This window comes from Chrysemys picta, chromosome 1, assembly GCF_011386835.1.
Source record: "Chrysemys picta bellii isolate R12L10 chromosome 1, ASM1138683v2, whole genome shotgun sequence".
In the NCBI taxonomy this organism is placed as follows: domain Eukaryota; kingdom Metazoa; phylum Chordata; order Testudines; family Emydidae; genus Chrysemys; species Chrysemys picta.
Window position 1 is genome coordinate 170,890,402 of NC_088791.1, and position 24,629 is coordinate 170,915,030.

The 24,629-nt window shown below is 41.1% G+C and overlaps 1 protein-coding gene across 3 annotated transcripts in view; it reads right to left on the bottom strand.

Annotated features, from left to right (window-relative positions):
- The window catches only part of HTR1F (5-hydroxytryptamine receptor 1F), a 178,712-nt gene that overhangs the window by 101,432 nt on the left and 52,651 nt on the right, over nucleotides 1-24,629 (bottom strand). Inside the window, exon 2 of one of the 3 annotated variants that reach the window (XM_005312107.5) lies at nucleotides 5,439-5,572. The exons of 1 other annotated variant lie outside the window; for it this stretch is intronic. The gene's annotated coding sequence lies outside the window, so the exon portion shown is untranslated. The remainder of the gene's footprint in view (nucleotides 1-5,438; nucleotides 5,573-24,629) is intronic. One more of the 3 variants, XM_005312108.5, reaches the window with a different exon arrangement.

Genomic DNA, 24,629 nt, shown 5'->3' on the forward strand with positions numbered 1-24,629 from the left:
GTATGGCTTTCATGTGAGAAAGTTTGATCAATTTAAAATGACATTCTACTTTTTTTTTTTTTTGCGCTGTTTGGTGTTCTGTAATGTAATTTAAATAAAAATCCAGAATTATAAGTGGAGTGAAGGGTATTAGTTACTAAGTGTTTGTAACTTAACTTTCATGTGTTTAGGAAATGCTGAATAGTTATTGTGACTTTTTTCTGTTCTGTAGTTTAAATGAATTACCAAAACAATTGAAACTGGTGTGATTATATTGGATTATTTTGACAACTAAAATATGCAGAATTTAGAAATTTTTGGCACAGAATTCCCCCAGGAGTAGTATTTATAGCTTTATAGATTCTAAGGCCCATGCAGTCCCAGAAAAGCCCTCTAACCTGGGGCAGGCTACAGATGTACTTGGTGTGGAAGGGATAGCGTTACAGGAGAAAATGGTCTGGATAAGGATTTGAAGGAAAGCATCCCTGAAGGGAGCTGAATAATGGGAGGTTGGCCCTCCTACATCTAGTACAGCATGGACCTGACTTGCCTTCGTTTTATATCCCCCTTTCACCTCATGTGAGGAAGGGCACTGGGGTCTCAGCAGCAGAATGGTTGAGACCAGGTTGGGGATTATGTGGAAATGATTAAGGAAAGGATGATGACCTGCACTGTACAATTTATTGCCAGGTACTCCCAGATACTTTACTTGACTGTGGCCTAATTAAACCACATCCATTACCGCCGGTCTTTCTTCCTGCATGGCTGGACAAGGTGGAGTTGAGGACTGGAGACGGGAGGGGGTGGTTTATTTGTGCCCCCACAGATCTATACTGTTCATTCATTAAAATCTATATGTATAATTTGGATTGCTATACCCCACTTAAATGACTCCCTCTTTCAGGCATTTTACAGTACCACCATAATTGTTTTTGTTACACAATTTATTAAAGAAAAATACCACAAAAAACTTCTCTTTTTGAATAAGAATTTCAAAAGAGCATGCTGCCAACTCTTTCAAAAACCATCATTATGGGCATGATCATGAAAGGGGCCAAGTACCCTAAACTCCCACTGGAGACTGGGAGCAGTCAACACCTGGCAGCATAGGGCTCTTATGCATGCTACAGCAGGACAAGTAATGAGACTGGATATGACACTCTACAAGAGATGAGTTTCCTAGATTATTAAAATATAGTGCAATTCCCCACTCCCAATGGGTACAGGCAATTTCAGGAATTTTATGAGCAATCATCTCTTTATGCGCGATCGTTGCAGACAACTGACTTGAACATTTACATTTATTCCGTGATATATTATTCTCCATATGACAAGATAGTTTTCTCTCAACAGAATTACCTGCAGTTCTACAGTTCTATTTTTAAATATTCTTGCATTTATGCCACTGAAATACTTTAAGAAACAAGCATTTATCATTAAACTATTGCACTTGAATCTTATTTTCTGGAGGGGTTTGTTTGTTTAAAAAACTTCCTTGCAAAATGAACACACTGTGAAGGGATATAAAACCAAAACCAAAAATTACATAGACCTACAGACGCAAAATGAGTACAGGCCAACATAAAAGTGACTAATCTTTGCTCAAGGAAGCTTTGTGATGTGTTATCAAAAGGTATAGGGGGTCCATTTAGGCATTCTGAGGTTTGGTTGGTTAGAGTACATAGTACCACAGTGCTTTTCATTTTCACAGTGCTTTACCAAAAGCAACTGATTCTTCACAATGTCCTTGTGAAATAATTAAGCGTTATTATCCTCCCCCACTCTTTTCTTCCCTCCCAGATGAGGGAGCCAATGCTGAGAGTTTAAGTGAGGAGCCCAAGGCCACAGAGAGAGTCTTCTCAGATCTAGGAGTACAACTCTGGGCTTTGACTCCCAGTTCTGTGCCATGCCTCAAATCCCTCTAACCTTCTCTTCAAAGATCCATTGTCCTCCATGACCTTTCCTCCCAAGCAGGCCTACAACTTTCTATATCTCTACATATTATGACCTAGACCAGGTAGGCCCACCAACAACCCTATCACTAACCCTTCCCCCCACTTCCGATTTCTCTCTCTATTCCTGAGGCCGTCACCTCAGATCACACACTGGCACCACTTTCTAGTCGATCTCACAGAGGAAGCTCAGCACAACTCTAAGCTCTGTGCTAGATCCTCAATAGTTCAGTTAGTGGGCACCCCATTAAATAGTTTAGATAACCCCTAGCTCTGCACACAGACTAAATCACACACTGGCTCCCAGCAGATGGCTCAACAGATGGAGAGGACAAGCAACCCACCATTTTTCCGGTTTAGAGACTAGCATGGAAATTCTACTCCTGTTCAAGAAAGTTTGGGAGTTAGAATGGAAGCTGGAATTAATTCACCCTTGACTAAACTGGATGTTACCAAGCGCCTACTATAATAAAGCACAGGGTTACAAGTATATATGACCTCTAGGAAGCTATTGTGACAAAGACAGACCACAATTCCAGAGGAAGTAAAAATCATAAGTCTCAAATCTGCAATTTCCAGGATTTTCTTCAGGTACCAAACTTCCAAGAATGGGTACAATGGGTCAATCTCTAAAGGTGTAGCAGTTTATTTCAATGAAGCAGCCCAGCGTTCACATGAGAGCCTAACCTCAACTATCTGAAATTCATTGGCCTGTAAAATTCAGTTAGAACTCTCATGTAAACAAGCTCTCTGGCAGTCGCCAGTACTTTGGCTGTTGGCCCCAAATAGAAATGAAAAGAAGAAAGGTGAACCAGATTTTTCTTCAATATTCAGTCAAAGGAACAGAGATCTGGATTAGTTTTTATTGTAGCCAAGCCAGCTGAATTTATCTTTAGTTATCAAGGTGGGCTTGATACTAAAGTGCTTTCTGTGAGGTGCTGAGCACCCAAAACTTCCATTGACTGCAGTGGGAGTTGAGAGTGCTCAGTACTTTGCAGAATCAATAACACATGCCATTAATGTGTCAGCACATGAGTTCTTTGAATTACATGGCATTGTATCCTGTGTAATCCACATACAGAAGATTTATTTTTCCACAGAGAGGTGACTCAGTTATGCAACAGTCCAACGAAGCAACATTCAAGCAAACATGTGAAGCAAAATGAGATATACATCTTTTCTACAAAGAAAAGATAGATAATTAAAAAAAAAAATTGGAACCATCAGATACCAAAGATGCTTTCATTTCAAAGCGTAAGTGCAATAACTAAAACAAATTAAAAGAAAAGGAAAAAAACCTGCTGCCATACCAAAAATAGAGTAAGGGTCTCTAGAAAGGTAAAATAAACCATTTCTCACATGTTCTCAAAGAACAATATGGTAATTAATTCAGAATAGAATTAAAATGAAAACTAGCAGCACGTGCAGTTGAATACGATTTTGCTAGGGATGAGTTTTCACAGCACAAAGCTACAGGACCTTCTCTGGTAAAGATTTTCAGGATAGTAACATATTGTTGTACAACTTTACACGACATTAAGGACCAGATCCTGATTCTGCTTTCCTGCTGTGGCACAGTTTCTTCAGTTAGGCAAGGCAGGTTTGGGCACCCTGGGCCAGATTTGCTGAACGAACTGTTAGACACCTAGATATCTTTAAAAATCTGGTCCGTAATTCCTAACTACTGGTAAAAGTGCTAATGAAACATCGCGAAGGTACCCACTGAATTTAGAATTACAGACTCAGTCACGTGCTTATTTAAAGTAAGTATATTTTGCAAAAAAAATTATGAAAAAGTAAAAGCCATTTGAACCCCGCTAGAATATTTGTTTAAATGTTTTAATGTTTGTGAAATATTTTGAAAATAAAACGGTCTCCTGCCTAGTATGGATTAGTAGCCTACAACATGTAATTGTCAGCAATATTGTGTATTGTAAAATGTAACACTAGAGCTCCCTCTCTCAAGGCTTGAGTTCAGTGTTCAGCATTTCTACAACTCCACAAAGACCTGAGCAAGGTAGAATGGCGCAGAGAAGACTGAGGGCAGCAGTGCTGCAGAAATGTGCTGAATGTGCTCCCTCAACACCTGCTACTATATGCCATTAGGCACATAGACGGTGGCTTGCAACAGCCACAAGCTAGACGTGATCAGGAGAGTTTTACGATAACAGTTAGCCAAGCTTCAGCATGGAAGGGCTTGGTTAAAATCTTTCTTCATCCCGTAATCTCAAAGGACAAGGGAGAATTTGGTCCTAAATTAAAATACAAGAAACAACCAGAGCCAGGATATTTTTGGGGGGGGGACCCTCTTAAAATAACTGAAAGATCTTTAAAAAGCTGGCTTAAGAGCGGGGAAATGAATTCTGATCTGGTCTGAGCCCCTCTATACTGAATTTCAGCCCAAAGTAAGATTTTATGGCCAAAATAATTTCTAGGCTCCGGCCAGATATTCCATAGGCTTCACTTCACCTTTCTAGTCAAAGCTCTACTCCAGCCAAACTCTAGACTGTCTTCTTACAGGCCTGTCACCTGCTGCCTCTGCTCCTCCCATGCTTCCCTCTTAAACAACCCATTCTGATTCCTTGTACTCATCTCCATACCTTCTTTCATGATGCTATTTATGCCTGACATTCCATGTCCCCACTTGCATTGCAAGCGGCCAACTTTCTTTATTCAAATCTTGCCTAAAAACACACACACTTTTTTCTGCAATGATAATCTCCCTAAGGAAAGAAGGCTTTGGTTGTTAGAAGAATCAGTAGAAGAATCTTCTAGATACCATAGTTGCTCTTTGGAAATCAAACCATCAATTCATCATCCAGTGTACGTCACATTATCACTCTGGGCTGATTTTCTTTACTAATTTACAAGGCAAGTCAGTCTCTTGGAACATGGACAAGATGTTCAAGTCTGCTGTGTACAGCATCAAGTACAACAAGCCTCATCCATGATCTGTAAGGAGAACACTAATAGAGCCTTACAGCTTTGCTATGATCAAACAAGTTAAGTCCTGGTCCATGTATCAAATCCAAGTCCACATTTCCACTCCATGTCAGATTATGACCCTTGCTAGAACAATCAGTAAAACATATGTTCAATCAGTAACCTTATGATTTAGAGTTACTAACAATCCAGGTATCATATCATTTCTGGGACAGTTATCCCTATGAACAGATTACAAAGAGGGAGATTTACCATAAATTGTTTGAATGAAGACTTTTGGAATCACAGTTAAGTGATTTACAACCCAGGTAATTTTTCTTAAGGCAGGATCCCCCAGCGTATAGGAAAAGGCTCTTTAGAAAAACCTCCATTTCAAAATCCTACATATTCTCTGTTTTCCTGTTTCAGAAGGTGAAACCAACATTTTAATGGCTGATCATACTGGTTTAAACCACGACATATAATTCTATACAAACTAACCCAAACGTTTTTTATACAAAGGAAGCTCATTCAAGATCTGCCTAATATCCTGGTATGCCCAATAAATGAATGATGTCACCTTACCTTTAGATAGAAAGCCCAGCGCAAGCACGTCTGCATCTGCCTCCATCTCCAGATTGAACACATAATTTCCGTGGCTCAACAAGCCTTCGAGAGTCGTCTCCTTCCCACATCGAAAGTTTATTATCTCAAATCTGCTAAGAAACAAATAAATAAAATTGTCAGTTCCCACTTTCCCCACCCCCAGCAAAAACGGTGATGTTGTGAGGACACTGGACCTAATGGGAAGCAAAAGAAAAAGGTCTGTGAAACGCATGCAATATGAAAGGCAGGTCTTTCGCTATTTAACCATAGCAACTGCAACAATTCCATGACAGACTGGATGGGATTTTCTTACTCTGCAGAGGATGCTAAATGAGACTTCTACAATGGTATCCTCCATTAAGATAATTATGGGGTGGTGGTGGGGGAAACCACATTCAACTATACATGAAAGCTACAGCTGTATTAACACTTCAGCTGGCAGCACAATTTGCTACAGAGCAGAAGACATGGATTCAGTATCAAATACAGGATTTCTTTCTTCCTCAAAGCCAGAGGGGACACAAAGGGAACGACAACTTCTGCAGAAGGCAAACAGAATTCATTCCGGGATCCTTCGCTGAGTTTGCCCATCCTGTGGCGTGAACAAGGACAGTGAACAGAGAAAGGGGATTAAAAGTGGAAACAACTGCAGCCTCAAATGACAGGTTGTCCTTACTAGACTGGCACGAGTTTGGGATGGGTGTTCTGTTTTAATTCTAATTTAGATTAACCACGAAGGAAGTGTCAGAAAGTGACTGGTCAACATAATTATATAAATCCCCAAAACAGGCACGTGGCACATCTTTTTAATAACAATTCACAAAAATCTACCAGGAGAAAACAAAATCCACAAGGGCAGCAGACTGAGCAGAATAAAGAGGGATTCATTATCCTGAACTCCAAGGCTGACAATGTCCAGAGGGCAAGTACAGAGAATGGGAAGCAAGAGCCTATGCTCAAATGCCAAAATATTCCCTGCCTCAAATCAGACAAAAACAAACAGTCAGCTTTCGATACATGCACTTTCACAGGCAGAGGAAGCAAAAGGGGAAAGAAAAGGAGAACAGTACAGAGCATAAAAATATTTTTTATTTACAAATGTAGGATGAACTCTTAGCAGATCTCATCTGCAATCAAACAGTGGATCATTTCAGAAAACTACTTCAATGAAATTTAATTAAACCTTTAATACTTGGTGGTAAACTGTGGGAAAAATAGACCTCTACAATTAAAAAAAAGAATATAAGTGAAAGATTAAATATATATGGTCTCCTTTGTGGGTACAATTTGTACCTACATATTTGAGACCCTAAGTAAATTGCAGAAACAAATCTGACTATGACTGTTGCTCCTCTCATTACCTGCCAGGGTGTGCAAATAAGCTGGAGGCACAAGCAATTAATTTTGCAGGCATAAATTGCATCCACCAACAGACTGAAAAAGAGTTCATTAAAAATACACTCATTTTTCTGGAAGAAATTCTATCTAAACATAAAATCAGAAAACAAACTATGCAGGGATCTTTCATTTCCCCTCAGCTTTATTACTAACTGCATTTGTAAGAGAAAAGGATTTTTGTTCCATCTGAGCTTTTCTGCTCCTGCTGCTGATTTCCCACCTGAAATCATAATATTCTGTTTGTGACATCTTGGTTAGCTTGTGTGAAGAAGAGCACAGTATGTCATCACTGACTGAGGAGGAGAACTTCAAGTGGGAATATGCAGGAGCAGAAAGACTCCTAAAGAAACAAAAAGATTTCACAAGCCTCAGCTCAAACGACTTGTACAGTTTGTTTTAATTCCATTTCGCCCACGATGGTAAACTTGATCTCTCATTTGTCTGCATCTCTCTCAACCATTTTTCTTTGTCACAACGTCCATATGGAATATGCTCTGTGCTGAAAGACCACTATCCTGTCCTTCAAATCCCTCCTCAAGGCCCACTTCTGCCATAATGTCTACACAAAATAAGTCAATTCATAACAGCATGATAGTGGGGAAGTTCGGGATAGCCAATATTTATACAGTTTTTACAATGTTACATTTTGATTTTTAGAGTTTTATTCTTCTCCCCCACCATTTGAATCTTGCTGGTATTCTTAGACTGTAAACTCTTCTGAGAATATGCCCTATGTATGTGTTCAGCGTTTCTAGCACTTTGTGGGCACTACCATGCTACAAACAGCAATAATTGTGTACAAATAAATCCTAACCAGCCACAATGTTTTTTGAAAAGGTAACAGTGGGTAATAATTTAACTAATATTATGTAATCCTTTTAACATTTGACAGCAACAACAAGCTGGGACTGGATGCCAGGGATGGATCACTCGATAATTGCCTTGTTCTGTTTGTTCTCTCTAAAACATCTGGCATTGGCCACTGTCAGAAAATAGGATACTGGGCCAGATGGAGCACTGGTCTGACCCACTATGGCCACTCTTATGTAAACATATATTTCCCCTTCTCTTGTCTCCAGATGGGCCAATTATGAAACCAAGAAATAGAACAAACAGTTATAAATGTATAGTTCAGGCTCCCAGGCAATAATTTAACATGTTTGGGATCTCTCTACTTTTGCTATACTGTATATAATAAAGAACATTAACTTCTCATCCCTTGCTTTGGGCTATTGGGACACTGCAGTCTGCCTCAGAACACTTCTCTCAAAGGCTGCACTATAGGAAGCAAAAATATCCAATCTAATAGCATAAGAAAATTAGACAAGACCAAACAGGGCCGCCCGGGGGGGGGGGGGGGGGCAATTTGCCCCGGGACCCGCAGGGGCCACCATGAGAATATAGTATTCTAAAGTATTGCAACTTTTTTTTATGGAAGGGGCCCCCGAAATTGCTTTGCCCCAGGCCCCCTGAATCCTCTGGGCGGCCCTGAGATCAAAACAGACTGTTGCTTTGCAAATCTCTAGAGAAGAGACTTTCATAGCAATACCCCGATTGAAACAGGCTAAGCTCTTCAGAAGAGGAAATCCAGCTAGGAAACAGGTTTTCATATGAACACTCATCCATTTAGAGAAGTAGACTTTGAAACAAGAAAGCCTTTCTTTGGGTCTTGCAACACCGCAAAAAAAAAAAAGGTCCCCCATTTCCTGGGATCCCGTGTGGACAGTCTCTCTCACCATGGTAGGCAGAAATATCTATGGGTAATATGACCCAAGTGGAAGTCTCTCCCTCAGAGAAGTAAGATTCTCCTCAGATCTATCTCAAAAAGGTGAGAATATTCGCAAGATAGACTAAACCGAAGTACATATTTGTGAGGGTGGATGGTCATTTGAAAACTAATTCTTTAAAATATAGTGGTATAATCTGGATAGTCTACTTTTCTGTGTACATTATAGCCAAGATTTTCAGAACTGATTAAAGGTTTTGGGTGCCTAGGCTGACATTGCTTCAAGGGACCTGATTTTCAGAAGTGGCTGACCATCTACTCTTTGAAAAGCAGGAGCTGGACACCCAAAATCACGAGCAGAATGGACTGATTTAAATCCGAGTAATTTAAGTAATCATGATTAAAATTAGCAAGCAGGAAACTTTGATTTAAAATCAATAATTTTAATCATGCTTTGCATTTGTACTTTTCAGTTATTTTCCTAAAGAAAGATTGGTTCTCATTGGCTGGTTAAAACATATTGTTTTGCCACTCAATTCCATATAGCTTTTACCCTACATTTGGTGCTTCTCTTTGCTAACAAGAGTCGATTAGATCCATAAACATTTATTTATGCAAATATAGAGTTTAACACGCTTATTTAGACTCTTAATTTTTACTTTTCTATATTATACAATGGCAAAAGATGCATTTCTTCATTACTAGATGATTCATTTTTTACTCGTGATTTGCATCAAGCTTTATCTGGATGGAAATTAGAACTCAATTAAAAATGCATGAACAGCCCTGGTCTTTTCCTATTGGTTAAATAAAATAAAAAACCTTAAATGTGCCAGATACATAAGGAAAAAAGTAACTTTATTAAAATACGTTTCTCATTTAAAGGTACCTGATTTATTAAACAAAAGTAAATATCATCTGTAGATAGTCAACTAAACTGATTATTTCTGGTCACCATGTCCTGCAAGCTTTTAGAAGTAGCAGCTCTCATCCTCTAACACATAATTCATAGGTTGGAAGAAGATAAGCTTTCCTGCTTTTTCAGCTCCCCCTTGGTTTCTTAACTTTGAATGAACTTATCCTTGAACTGAGTTAGCTGAAAAAACTGAAACAAAGAAAATATTCTCTCTGTACCCTCAAAAGAGGCTACTGCTGTCAAAATCTGATTTAGAACTTCAACAAACTCTGGTTCTAGGTGCTTATCCAGTTACTTCCACCAGTGCAGTGATTTGACTTTCTTTAAAATTTGGGCCAAAAACATATACTGCTTAATAATTTGTTTTAATTAATTTAATTAATTTAATAGATGACACTGTATTTAGACCTTAGCACAGGTAGTCAATTTCAAGTTTAATTTGAAACAAGTTTATTTTTCTCTCTCTTTTTTTTAAAAGCATCTAAACAAAAATCTGATCTTTTTGATGAAAAACAACATTTTTTATCCATGCTGATCACAAATATTTTTTAAAATCTTGACCCATATTTCCAGTGCTAAAGCCTGTGTGTGTGTGTGTGTGTGGAGGGGGGTGGGGGGGGAAGACTGGAGTAAACAACTGAGTCTCAACAGCACCTGTTGCATACAATAGAAAATTGTTTAACTTTCTCATCAGAAATATTTTGTTGTTTAATTTTATGCATTTGAGAATATTGCTGAGAGAAGCTTTTTTTAAAAATATAAGACAATACTAAGCTTCATTCTAGCAGTTTGGTTCATAGAGCATCCAATCCGGCATCTGAAGCACAAAAGGAGTTTTGGATTCACTTTACTTGTTCAAGGACTGCGCCCAAATTGTTTTATAATTAATAAACTATATTGGTCCATTTTATTGGTTTCCAATTTTTGGTGCAGACAGGGAACCATAATATGGTTACAAGTGGCATCTCTCAATTTATTAATCGAGTGACCCCTTTACTTGACTAACATTTGTAAAGTCAATATATATCAGTAATTACTGGAGATAAGAAACGGGCAAAACTACACTGTGATTCATATGACTAATGATTATGATGACTGTAATTCTCCTTATATCTTTGCCCTTATGTCTTATTCCTCTCCATCTCAGGCTGCAGATCCTAGTAAAGTCTGCCTACCTTACTCCAAAAGGCAGGATACTGGAATAGATGGAGCACAGCTCTGATTTGGTATGGTAATTACTATATTCCAACTCTGCGTGGACTCCTCCTGACGGTCGAAATGACAGACTGGACCTCTACATAGAGTGTTTCCGCAGATGTGCACAGGCTAAAATTGTGGACAAACAACATCACTTGTCCCATAACCTCAGCCGTACAGAACGCAATGCCATCCACAGCCTCAGAAACAACTCTGACATTATCATCAAAGGGGCTGACAAAGGAGGTGCTGTAGTCATAATGAACAGGTCAGATTATGAACAGGAGGCTGCCAGGCAACTCTCCAAGACCACATTCTACAGGCCACTATCCTCTGATCCCACTGAGGAATACCAAAAGAAACTACACCATCTGCTCAAGAAACTCCCAGCTACAGGACGGGAACAAATCTACATGGACACACCCCCAGAACCCCGACCAGGGGTATTCTATCTGCTACCCAAGATCCATAAACCCGGAAACCCTGGACGGCCCATCATCTCAGGCATTGGCACTCTGACAGCAGGATTATCTGGCTATTTGGACTCTCTCCTCAGACCCTATGCTACCAGCACTCCCAGCTATCTTCGAGACACCACCGACTTCCTGAGGAAACTACAATGCATTGATGTTCTTCCTGAAAACACCATCCTGGCCACCATGGATGTAGAAGCACTTTATACCAATATTCCACATGAGGATGGACTACAAGCTGTCAGGAACAGTATCCCTGATGAGGCCACAGCAAGCCTGGTGGCTGAGCTTTGTGACTTTGTCCTCACCCACAACCACTTCAGATTTGGGGACAACTTATACCTTCAAGTCAGTGGCACTGCTATGGGTACCCGCATGGCCCCACAGTATGCCAACATTTTTATGGCTGACTTAGAACAACGCTTCCTCAGCTCTCGTCCCCTAGTGCCCCTCCTCTACTTGCGCTACATTGATGACATCTTCATCATATGGACCCATGGAAAGGAGGCCCTTGAAGAATTCCACCTGGACTTCAACAATTTCCACCCCACCATCAACCTCAGCCTGGACCAGTCCACACAGGAGATCCACTTCCTGGACACTACAGTACAAATAAGTGATGGTCACATAAACACCACCCTATACCAGAAACCTACTGACCGCTATACATACCTACATGCCTCCAGCTTCCATCCAAGACACATCACACGATCCATTGTCTACAGCCAAGCCCTAAGATACAACCGAATTTGCTCCAACCCCTCAGACAGAGACAAACACCTACAAGATCTTTATCAAGCATTTGTAAAACTACAATACCCACCTGGGGAAGTGAGGAAACAGATTGACAGAGCAAGACGGGTACCCAGAAATCACCTACTACAGGACAGGCCCAACAAGGACAATAACAGAACACCACTGGCCATCACATACAGCCCCCAGCTAAAACCTCTCCAGCGCATTATCCACGATCTACAACCTATCCTGGAAAATGATCCCTCACTCTCACAGACCTTGGGAGGCAGGCCAGTCCTCGCTTACAGACAACCCCCCAACCTGGAGCAAATACTCAACTACACACCACACCACAGAAACACCAACCCAGGAACCTATCCCTGTAGCAAACCTCGTTGCCTACTCTGTCCCCATATCTACTCTGGCAACAGCATCAGAGGACCCAACCACATCAGCCACACCATCAGGGGCTCATTCACCTGCACATCCACTAATGTCATATATGCCATCATGTGCCAGCAATGCCCCTCTGCCATGTACATTGGCCAAACCGGACAGTCCCTCCGCAAAAGAATAAATGGACACAAATTGGATATCAGGAATGGTAACATACACAAGCCAGTAAGTGAACACTTCAATCTCCCTGGTCATTCTATTACAGATTTAAAAGTCACTATCATTGAACAAAAAAACTTCAGAAACAGACTTCAAAGAGAAACAGCAGAACTAAAATTCATTTGCAAATTCAACACCATTAATCTGGGCTTGAATAGGGACTGGGAGTGGCTGGCTCACTACAGAAGCAGCTTTTCCTCTCCTGGAATTGACACCTCCTCATCTATTACTGGGAGTGGACTACATCCACCCTGATTGAATTGGCACTGTCAACACTGGTTCTCCACTTGCGAAGTAACTCCCTGCTCTCCATGTGTCAGTATATAATGCCTGCATCTGTAACTTTCACTCTATGCATCCGAAGAAGTGAGGTTTTTACTCACGAAAGCTTATGCCCAAATAAATCTGTTAGTCTTTAAGGTGCCACCAGACTCCTTGTTGTTTTTATATTCCAGCATGAGTTTCAGACCACTGAGATCCTCATTTATTATCATTTAAGAACAGGTCACCACCTACCTATCCTGCAACCATAAACTGGGGACTCAGGCATCTTCAAGGCAACCCTCTTACTATGAATTACAGATATGTAACTTCCCATTTGGTTAGGGTTACCATATTTTAAGTGTCCAAAAAGAGGACACTCCACGGGCCCCGGCCCCGCCCCAATTCCACCCTTTCCCCGCCCCCTGCCCCTGCCCCAACTCTGCCCCCTCCCCTGGACGCTTTGCCCCCTGCTCCTCCCCCTCCCCTGCTTCCCGCGAACATTTGATTCGCGGGAAGCCTGAAGCAGCAGGCAAGCTGGGACAAGGGGGGCAGATTTGGGGCAGGGCCGAGGCCTCACACCGCCGGCTCCGCACCCCCGGGCCAAGCACCCCCGGCCCCGCACTGCCAGCCCTGGCCCCCGGCCAAGCACCCCCAGCTCCGCACTGCCGGCCCCCGGCTCCGCACCACCGGCCCCGGCCCAGGCCCGGCCCCCAGCCGAGCACCGCCGGCCCCGCACCGCCGGCCCTGGCCAAGCACCCCCGGTCCCCGGCTCCGCACCTCCGGCCCCCGGCCCCAGCCCGGCCCCCGGCCGAGCACCGCGGGCCCCCGGCGCGGGCCCCCGGCCGAGCACCGCCGGCCCCGCACCACCGGCCCCGGCCCCGGCGGCTCCGGCCCTGGCCGAGCACCGCCGGTCCCTCCCTCCCTATTTTCCCGGACATGTCCAGCTTTTTGGGATTTCCTCCCGGATGGGGATTTGAGGCCCCAAAAGCCGGACATGTCTGGGAAAATCCGGACGTATGGTAATCCTACATTTGGTTCAGTGATTGAATCTTATCTTGTCCATCGTTACACTATAGATTGGATACCCCAATGTGTCTTATTTACTCTCTCAATAAAAGGACTGGAAAGCCCACTGCAACTTCCTTTTGCACCCTTCTTTCAGCGGTCAGAAACCCTACAACTCTGTGACATACCAGATAGCCAGTGACACCGCATCCAGTCTACATATAGGGATCAGACCATCAGAGTATCATTGTTCCCGGAGATGGAATTTTACTTTTGTTCCTCCCTTTGTGGAATAGGTGTGCATGCATGAGCTTTCCTTGGCAAACTCCTATGGGAAAAAATCAGAGCAACAGACCAAGAAGTCTAGCAATCAGTTTATACTTGGAAGCTTCCTCCCCAAAATGAAAAGGGCTAGAAGTATTTTACTCTACACAAAACCTTGGATGAGGTGGAATGGAAGTTAACATACACAGGCAGAGGTAACTTCTAATAATTAAAAATCGTTGTGCTTGCTACTATCAATTAGTAAAATATCCCTATGCACTAGCTCTCATATAAGATTAATGAATAATACAAGCTTCAAGTTTTTACATGAGTCATGCAGCTTTGGGAGTGGACAGAAAAGGCTGGCTTTTGAGAGCTTTCCAAAGTCTTGTGCACCTAAACATAAAACTTGCCCCATTAACCTCAAACTTTCAAAAACAAGTCTCTGACACTGCAATCAGATTCACGTGACCAGACTTTTGTGCCCGCACTGAATCCCACAGAAATCTGTGAGCCTCAAAACCGGTGTGTTAAGGCTCACCCATGTGAATCTGACTGTTGAATTGGGACCTGTATGCTCCTCCAGGCAAGGATTATACAAAATATTTTGAAGTAGAAAGAAATTTATCCCATAAGCTAACCTCTTACAGAAACACTCTTCCGATGCGAATGCATGAGTCGTTACCTTAAGTCTATAATACCTATATTCAGGTAGATAAGTTAACCCACAAATCTTTGAGGGGAAAACACCCCAATTCCCTCCCAGAGAACCACTCACACATATGAACCTTACGGAAGTGTCACTAATTTCAAGGAAAATATCTGGCCAACTTCCCATAAACAACATATTTTTAAAACTGACCATCTAACAATAAGTAAGCAGAAGTGAGAGAGGGTGTGTGTGTGTTGGGGGGGAGAGACTAAGAGCTTGTCTACACTTACCCGGTGATCGACGTGCAGCGATTAATGCATCTGCGGTCGATTTAGTGGGTCTAATGAAGACCTACTAAATCGACCGCAGATTGCTTTCCCTGTACTTCGACTTGCTTCGACTCCTGTACTCCACTGGATCAAGAAGAGTAAGGGGAGTTGACGGGAGAGCTAAGCTACGTCAACTCGAGTCACACTATTCACGTAACTCAAATTGCGTAACTTAGATTGACTTTTCCCTGTAGTGTAGACAAGGCCTAACAGATGCGATTGAAAAACTTGCTAAAATGCTGTCACCTAGTTAGAGAGACTTTTAGGATCTAGAACTCTATAAATATTTACACATCACCAAGAGAAACAATACACCATGAGCTTCTGGGAATGAGTTAAACTTTTTTAAAGAAAGGAGTAAATCTGTTTTATTGAGGGAAAACTATAATCAGCCAATGTTGGAAACTACATCTCAAAGGAAATAAACACATCACTATTAACCACACTGAGGCTCTTAGCATACATATTAATAAGTAAAACATGATGGAAGCAAAGAATACAGCAGAAAGATAGGAGAGTCTGGAAAGCCTCCAAGTTTAATTGAATAGTCAGATCACGTGGCACAAATTTTCTGTGGAAGGGATTGAGATGAGCAATTCTGTTCACCATAAATTGAAACAATGTACCTCTGCCCTGCACATCATGTGCAAAACCTCTTACTATCGCCCAGGATCATTTTAAATTAAAAATCTGTACAACACAGCCAGATAGCTACAGATAGTAGAAGAAAGGTCTTTATAATCCAAACATTTTTAAATATACTATATGCATACTCCAAAAAAACGTTGGCATTTTCAGGCAAAGGATTAATCAAACTGATGTTAGACTGAAAATTTATCATTTCCTTCTCACATTTCCTGTATATGCTTTGCCAGCAAACAGAAAATACATGGTGTTCTTCTGCCAGAATTCTAAGGTAGAATTTATTCCATCATAAAACTTTTCCATTGAGGTCTATGAACAGCACAAGCATCTGAAGCCAAGATTTAATGCTGCAAGAGTTCTGATGAAAGCAGTGAAGTTATGGGCAATATGCAGACAATATTTTGGTTCCACTTTCAGATACCCATCTCTTCAATGAAAATCCTAAAATTGGGAGAAAAATTTCCCAAGATCTCTTAATATATAATAAGGAAGGAAAATCATGAGGTAACATTTTTTTTCCTTTATGGCTCCAGGCTCATGATTTCCTTGTCCTTGGGCTGCACAGAAGGCAAGTTCTTATGTCCATCACCATATGACTAACTCTTCCCCTCTCTGGAAAACCTCTCCCCCGTCTTTAAAAGAGTTTCCAAAGCTGTAACATTGTACATAGTACTCAGGACAAACAATAAGAAGTTTTACTCAAGAGTTACATTTTCCTGAAATATCCTTCCACAGAACTTCCACTTTTCCTGCAAGAGTGGGTAGGAATAGGAAGCCTGGCTACTGAAAGAAAGAAGATGATCAGGTAACAAAGTTTTCCTTTATATATCACATCCAAGCTTGCCGTTCCTACAAAAGCAAAGTCCCCAGGAAGGGAACTTTAACCTGTAATGACACCAGAATACATGTATCTATGAAAAGGTGGTCCACATTGCTTAAAGCATCTTTCTGCTATAGATGGCATGTATCATGGTTTGGACATCCAGGTTAGTGTTTTGAGAAAGTATGAACTGATAAATCAGTGTCTGCCCTGCAGATCTCCTCCTGAGAGGCAAAGGAGGATTAATGCTATCCACAATGCATTTCCTTTGAAGTCAGTGGCAAGCTGGATCTGCTCCTGGCATTACTGTTTTCTCCCTCTGCTGCTACTCTGTCATAGGATTTGATCTGCCCATGGGTATTCTAACATAGAGCAGACCAGCAGCCATAATTTGCCCTCATGTAAGGGTTACAGTAAGCAGTGAAGCTAGCACAGAACCCCCTCTTGGGCTTGTTCTGGTCAGGCCTGTCTACTATGCTGAGAAGTAGCAAGAGGAGAAGAATATATAGGTACCACAAAGAGAACAAAGAGCCAAGAGAACTAAGGATTTTGAGGCAAGAAGTACCTGTACAGATTGAAGACTCTAGATAGGCAACATTGCTGGAGTTAGAAACAAAAAGATAAGAGACAGCCCTGAAAAGTAGGCAGGAGTCTCAGTCCAGCTTTTTGCTGCTTTGGGAGCAGAGAAGTCTGCAGAAGGACAGTCTCCAAGCAACTCTCAAAGGTCCAATATTGTCACTCCCTCCAATGCAAGCGAAAGGAGAAGAAACCCCATAGGAGGGCAAGTGGACAAGACTGTGCCAAGAATGGAAGAAAAACAACAAATCACCACTATTCCCTTTGAATGATTAAAGCACTCACCCTTAGAAACTGAGCAGAGCCCTGTTATCTTTGCACAGGATACCTTTGTATCTGATTGGTCTTGTTCAGAAAAGGTACCAAAGTTGCCTGTAGATGCTTGAAAGCACTATAGCCTCAGACTCTCTTATGCTTTTTAACAGAAGACAAAGCACAGAAGATAAGTATCTTTGTACTTATTTGGAGCGGAGGGCTTCTTTAATATTTTCACATTGTTATGTGCTCCTTAAAATTTCTAGATAATAAATTCCAACTGCTATAAAATCAACAGTGGAATAAAATAGCAGCAACATAAAGATTTATCCAGCAAGAGCAGCTCACCGAGAAACTGTAAAGGCTTGGAGATTTAAGAGAGAGAGAGAGTGTGTGTAAGAAAAGCTACGCAAAAGACAAAAAGAGTTGCATAAAAGTTGCTTCTAAGTTGAACAAAGAAGCAAGGCAATGAAACTTACACCAGTGAGAGATTTAAACTCCAGAATTAAATGGAAAACATGCAAGGGAGAGGGAAATGGGCAAAGAACAGAATGTAGGGGACATTCACAAGAAATAGGGCAGAAGCATAATGAGCAGGTGCTTAACAAGATCTAGTTTTAACTTTTACCTCTTCACTAATCCTAAACTGCAGCCCTCTTTGCAGTTCCCCCAGGAGGCGGCTCTTTGTGGCTGTACTTTTGGTACATTCATACCCCAGGGAATTTCTTCTATAGTTTTTGTTTCTGTCAAAGTGTTTTTAAAAAATGTTAACAGGCCCATTTGTATCTTACGATGTCTAGGCCTCAGGCTCTATGTACTTTTGATCTCTACTACAGAGCATCACTTCCTCATTAGAAGTCAATTAAATTGCACTAGTGTAAACTCAGCATGAGACCAGAATAAGGCCCGTGTTCTTTACTAGAACACCAACAGGAGGGAGATTTTTATATCTCCATGCAAACAAACTAAATCTGTCACCCAACAGCTAACAACTAGGGCTGGCTTTTCATGATCATTGCACCTCATAAATAAATGCTGTTCAATATTTCAGGTACTTCATGTTGCCTGGGTGGTCTCTGCTTTAAAGAATAAATCATTGACCAGTGGTATCCTCAGGAGAAACTGGGACAACACATCATTTAAATGACTATAAATCATGAAAGAAATTCCCTGTTTCATTTTTTTCCTATCAAAGGGCTTTCCCCCCAAAGGCATTTGACATGTTCCTTGGTTATAAATCTATAAAAGAAGCCAAAGATAATAGAACTTTTTTAACAGAGATTCTGTTTTATTATCATAATGTCTTAAAGCACCTATCTGAATTTCTTCTCGTAGTTGGGAGTCTGTGGAGAAGAAGCTATAAGTAGGTCTCCTTGAAAGCACCCCATTTCCTTAGGGCAGGGGTTCTCAAGTTTTTCCACAGTACAGACCACATCTTAGTACAACATTGCCTCAGTGAGCCTCTCCCCCATCTAGCCATGATCCCCTTCAGAACCACACAACAAAAAACTCATCTGTTGGTTAAAGCAAGTCAACCTCATGAAAACAATCCCACTCCTACCTCTCAAGTCATTATGTTCAACTAATGCAATCTATCCACCTGAATGATCATAAATCTAAGTGTTTTCTTGGACTGGCACAAAACGAGTATGCATGCACGTCAGAAGTAAATCAGATCACAAAAAGAGCCTGACACCATTTTGTTTTGTTTCCATCCAGGTCCCCCAGCTGACCCATGACTTGGACCTTACCATCCACCAGCCTCGTAAGAGGGGTAAGGAGGGCTATCAGAAGGGGGGGAGGAGGGAGGTGGCTCTCTGCTGTACCAATCATAGGAGTCCCTGAACCACCTCCCCCGTTCTGTTCCTTTATCCAGTACCTCCTTTTAAGTCCTTTACCAGGCCACTTATCTGGTCACTGGCTGCCCTGCACTGAACATCTGCCACAAAGAGGCGCCAGCCATTTGCTTGGCTGCCTCTCCCCTTGTTTTCCCGAGCTTACCCTTCTCTGTGCCCCTGGAACCATGCTGTTTCCAATGCTGTTTGCTGCTTTTCTGGAGCCATGCTGCCTTGGGGCCATGCTACTTCCACATGGTCCTGCAGCAAGCCTTAGAGCCCCAGCCTGTTCCTGGCTTCCTCGCTGCTTGGACATAGAGACTTGCCCCACCCAGGTTTGGTACCTTTATGCACATTCCGGGGGGGGGGGGGAGGATGGGTTAGTCATTGCTGCAAAGCACCTTTTGCAGCAGTTTCTGACCTTCCTCTCCCCGCCCCCAACCACAAAGCAGAGCGGCCCTTCTTTGGGTAAGCCCAGATAAATTCTGCCCCACTTGTGGTGCAGTCAGTTTTTGACAACCTACAGTAAATTCCTTTTTGGAAATGATGCAGATTGTGGTGCACTTATTACTCCCGTCCTCCAGCACTGACAAATTACAACACAGAGTCATTGCCAGACTGTGTCTGATGAGTTTTTAGCAATCAAAGTTAAATCACTGTCTTCTCATGGATTATCGCACTGCAACACAGGCTGACAGCATCACAGGACAAATATTTCCCAGTTTCAAAGCAAGACTTTTTTTTTTTTTTTTTTTTTAAGCACCAATGGCTTCATGAGTCAAAAGAACTTTTAAAGTGTCATCCTCAAGAAAGTGGTCTATTACAACAACTTAGATTGGGGTACTCAAAAAGTGCATTGCAGGCCAAATCCAGACCGCCAGACACTTTTGAATGGACTGCAAAAAATATTTATTTACTTATCATAATCATTATTGTTGTTATTTTATTCTGCAGTCTGGACCCTGACTATATCTTGACCAAGAAATTTGGACCTTGACAAAAATTGATTACCTCTGTCTTAGATGCACCTCCCAGGATCAAGGCCTAGAGATGAACATAGCCCAAATGCACGGAGTCCCTGTTCTAATCACAACACTCCTTCCCTCCATAGCCTTAAGCAAGTCTCAAATTCTGCCTCAGTTTCCCCATCTGTAAAATGTGATGACAATACCCACATATCTTGCTCACAGAAAAACTGAAGACTTTACTAATTAGTTAAATGTTTGTAAAGCCCTTTTATGATTAAAAAAATCACCACCACCAAGGCTGCCAAGCATAAAGGCAAATAACAACAAGAGCTTGTAAATCAAACAAAGCATCACAGAAGGGGAGTTCAATCAGTAGAACCCAGCATCCAATCCCAATCTGCTATCATGGATAAAGCAGATATCTGCAGATTTGCAGGGCTCAATCGGTTGGAAGTTTAAGAACGGTTATTCTCTAAAATACCAATCCAAGTCTCCTCAAATGTGAAAGGACTGTACAGCAATATGTGGATAATCCCACACATTTCTTAACACACTTCTGAAAAACAACAGTAAAATGAGTAAAGCCCACTTTTTCTTCAGCATTGGAAGCTAAGCAAAGAAACAATGGGATCCAACAAATACCAAGTGTCAGAAACCTCTCAGCAAAAAGCCACCATAGCAACAGTATAATCTTTCTTGGAATGTGTCGAATATGCATCTCAGTTGGTGAATTGACACAGCTAATTAACCTTGTAGGATGAAAGCTAGAAAGCTCAGACAGCAGCATGGGTGAGAAATTTGAAAAGAAACTAAGCAAAAGTTAATAAGAGTAAGAAAAGGTTTTGCTAATTCAAAGATGCAAAAAGAAAGCCAGCCATTGATGCTCTGTACAGCAAGTTAGATGCAAGAGACTTCAGTAACAACAATCTATATTCACCTGAAACACTTGCTGTCTTTTCCAAAGTGCACAATGTAAGCAAGCTTACCTGTAAATTAGGTTTCTGTGAATCAACCACAACAATCTACACATTCCCATCCAGCTTTTGGTGACAAGGGGTAATGGTTGTAAAAGCTTTTCCTTCCTGTTTGGTGCTTCAATCGTCATTTTTCAAGTTAAGACTAATATTGGGAGCAGCATTACTTAAACCAGTTTTCCCTGCTCTTTCCAAAGAAGGGCCGCAGCTTCAATGAGTGAATGTGTCACTCACCAACCTGGACTGATGGCACTGGCACTTGAAGCCTAACAGCTAAGAGCCCCCCACCCCCACACACACTTTTTAAAAAAACATGAAGAGTAAGGGTGGGAGCCAGGATTACTGGATTAATCTGACCTGAACACTGGTGTGAATTCCATATCCGTAAATCAGCCAGATAAATTTATAGTGTTCAATAAGTGAAAGAGAACTACTGTACTACTCAGCATATCTCATGGTCCATGACCAGGTCTCTTTCTAAATAAGATGTAGAGACAAATAGCTCCTTATGACTAGTACACTTCTAGAATGCGTAATCCAATCCATTGGGTACTGGAGCTTCTAGAAATGGTCACGTTTACTTGTCCTCTAAATAAAGTTTTCTTCATAAGCACAATACTCAAAATGCTAAGACCTGGTTTACACTTTATATTTAGTCTGGCCTAGCTATGTTGCTCAGGGGTCTGAAAAATTCACATTCCTGTGTGCTGTAGTTAAGCCGATCTAACTCCCAGTGAAGACCAGCTAGGTCAATGGAAGAATTCGCTAGGTCAATGGAAGAATTCTTCCATCAACCTAGCCATTGCCACTCAGGGAGGTGGATTATCTACATCGACAGAAAAATCTTTTCCATTGATACAGAAAGCATAGAATCATAGAACTGGAAGGGACTTCGAGAGGTCATCTAGTCCAGTCCCCTGCACTCGTGGCAGGACTAAGTATTATCTAAACATCCCTGACGGGTGTTTGTCTAACCTGCTCTTAAAAATCTCCAATGATGGAGATTCCACAGTCTCCCTGGGCCATTTATTCATGTGCTTAGCCACCCTGACAGAAAGTTTTTTCCTAATGTCCAAACTAAACCTCTTTTGCTGCAGTTTAAGCCCACTGCTTCTTATCCTATCTTCAGAGGATAAGAAAAACAATTTTTCTTCCTCCTCCTTGTAACAACCTTTTACATGCTTGAAAACTGTTATCATGTCACCTCTGTCTTCTCTTTTCCAGACAAAACAAACCCAATTTTTTCAATCTTCCCTCATAGGTCATGTTTTCTAGACCTTTGATCAGAGAAGAACGATAAAAATGGACTCTCTCCAATTTGTCCACATCCTTCTTGAAATGTGGCGACCAGAACTGGACACAATACTCCAGGTAAGGCCTAATCAGCGCAGAGTAGAGTGGAAGCATTACTTCTCGTGTCTTGCTTACAACACTCCTGCTAATACATCCCAGAATGAGGTTTGCTTTTTTTGCAACAGTGTTACACTATTGACTCATCTTTAGCTTGTGGTCCACTATAACACCCAGATCCCTTTCGGCAGTACTACTTCCTAGGCAGTCATTTCCCATTTTGTATGTATAAAACCGATTGTTCTTTCCTAAGTGGAGTACTTTGCATTTGTCCTTATTAAATTTCATCCTCTTTACTTCAGACCATTTCTCCAGTTTGTCCAGATCATTTTGATCCTATCCTCCAAAGCACTTGCAACCCCTCCCAACTTGGTATCATCCACAAACTTTATAAGTGTACTCTCTATGCCATTATCTGTATGCCACTGTAGTGCCCATAGTGAAGACCTATCCTAACATATTTGCTTATGTCTTGCGCAACTCAAATCACATTTAACGGCGTCTTCTTTGGCTAATCAAGGTGCACCATTTGTTTCACCTTAAGCTGACGGAAAAATGACCTTGATTCCCGCCTCAAAAGTAGGGGTGGAAAGCTGAAGTTCACAGAGTCTGGGAAAAATATGCATTATTTAAATGACATGTGTCTGTTGAAAACATATAATTACATAGCAAAATATAGCATCTCAGTGATATTTACATAATGCATTTCAAATGCATACTATGATGTCTCAGGCACGTAATATAGAAACAGCACAAGTGTGATTTCACATGCATGGTAGCCACTTTTCAAACTTCAATCTTTTTTGTTCTTTTAATATCTTTTTTTAAAACAATGTGCTGTACTAAACCAAATCCATTACATTAAGGGCTAATTATTTTTCAGATTTAATTTTTAAATGAGAGCAAGAGAATACATAAGGCTTACAAGTATCAGAGGGATAGCCATGTTAGTCTGGATCTATAAAAAGCGACAAAGGGTCCCGTGGCACCTTATAGACTAACAGACATATGGGAGCATAAACTTTCATGGGTGAATACCCACTTCGTCAGATGCATGCCAGTTTCTCATTCTTCACTACTCTTTTTTTACTGGGCTGTTTCAAACACTTTCCCTCAACATATATTTTAATTATGGAATTTGCCCTGTTCATTTATTCAAACTCTAAAAAAGCATCTGAAAACGAATCAGAATACATCAATATAGAGAAAAGTTATTAACATTCATATTGTTTACAAACTAAACTGATTATTACGAGAAAGAAAAATATGATACCAGATTCAGTTCTTGGCTGTCAAGTTCATAATGTTAGCACTAATCTAGTTACAGAAACAAGAGAATTATCTTCATTCTGCCTGAAAATATTAGAAATAGTCATGTGTAGAGTTCTCTAGGGTATATCTATTTCTACATACAACTTATTGTTTGGAAATTAGATGTATACAAATTCTTACCTAAATCTTTCCCAGAAGAGGAGTGGTCAGAATCTCTTCCGTTGGTAAGGAAACTACCAACCATTCCAGAATACATTTTGCCTGATAATAAAACTACTATTGGCATTGCTATGTATTACTCTAAACTTTGCAAGGCAAACAGCAGCAATTGCAAACATTATTCTGGAGATCCAATGGGTCATACCCACAGGGTGTTCTACAGTCTCACCAAGGGGTTGAGAGAAGCCAATAGAAGCTGCAATGGGAATGGAGGGAACTCAGCAACTTTAAGGATAAAGCCCCAAATCTTATTTTCCTTGAGTCAGTTTACAGGGAACTCCTTTAATGAATCACTCGAGATCCAAAGTTAGCTCACTGCTTTCTCTTGGATTTCTAAAGAGATTATATATTTATATTACTGTTTAATCTCCTTCTAACCACTATTTTTTTCTCCAGCTACTGCAGAGACCTTGGTCTGTATGGATATACCAGAATACCATGGGGTACATTCCCTACTGTAATAGCTCCATTGAAGTTAATGGAAGTATGACAATTTACATCAGATGAGGAGCTGCTCCCCATCTCTTTAATGAGAGAGATGTCAGTGTATATAATGCCTTTCTCAGAGAGGCTAGGTATTGCAATGCACAATCAAGATTTCAGAAATTAACCATGGTGAAGTTCCCTTGGGGAACTCAGTTTCTCCTCTACTCACCAATCTAACAATGCCAAAGTTCCATGG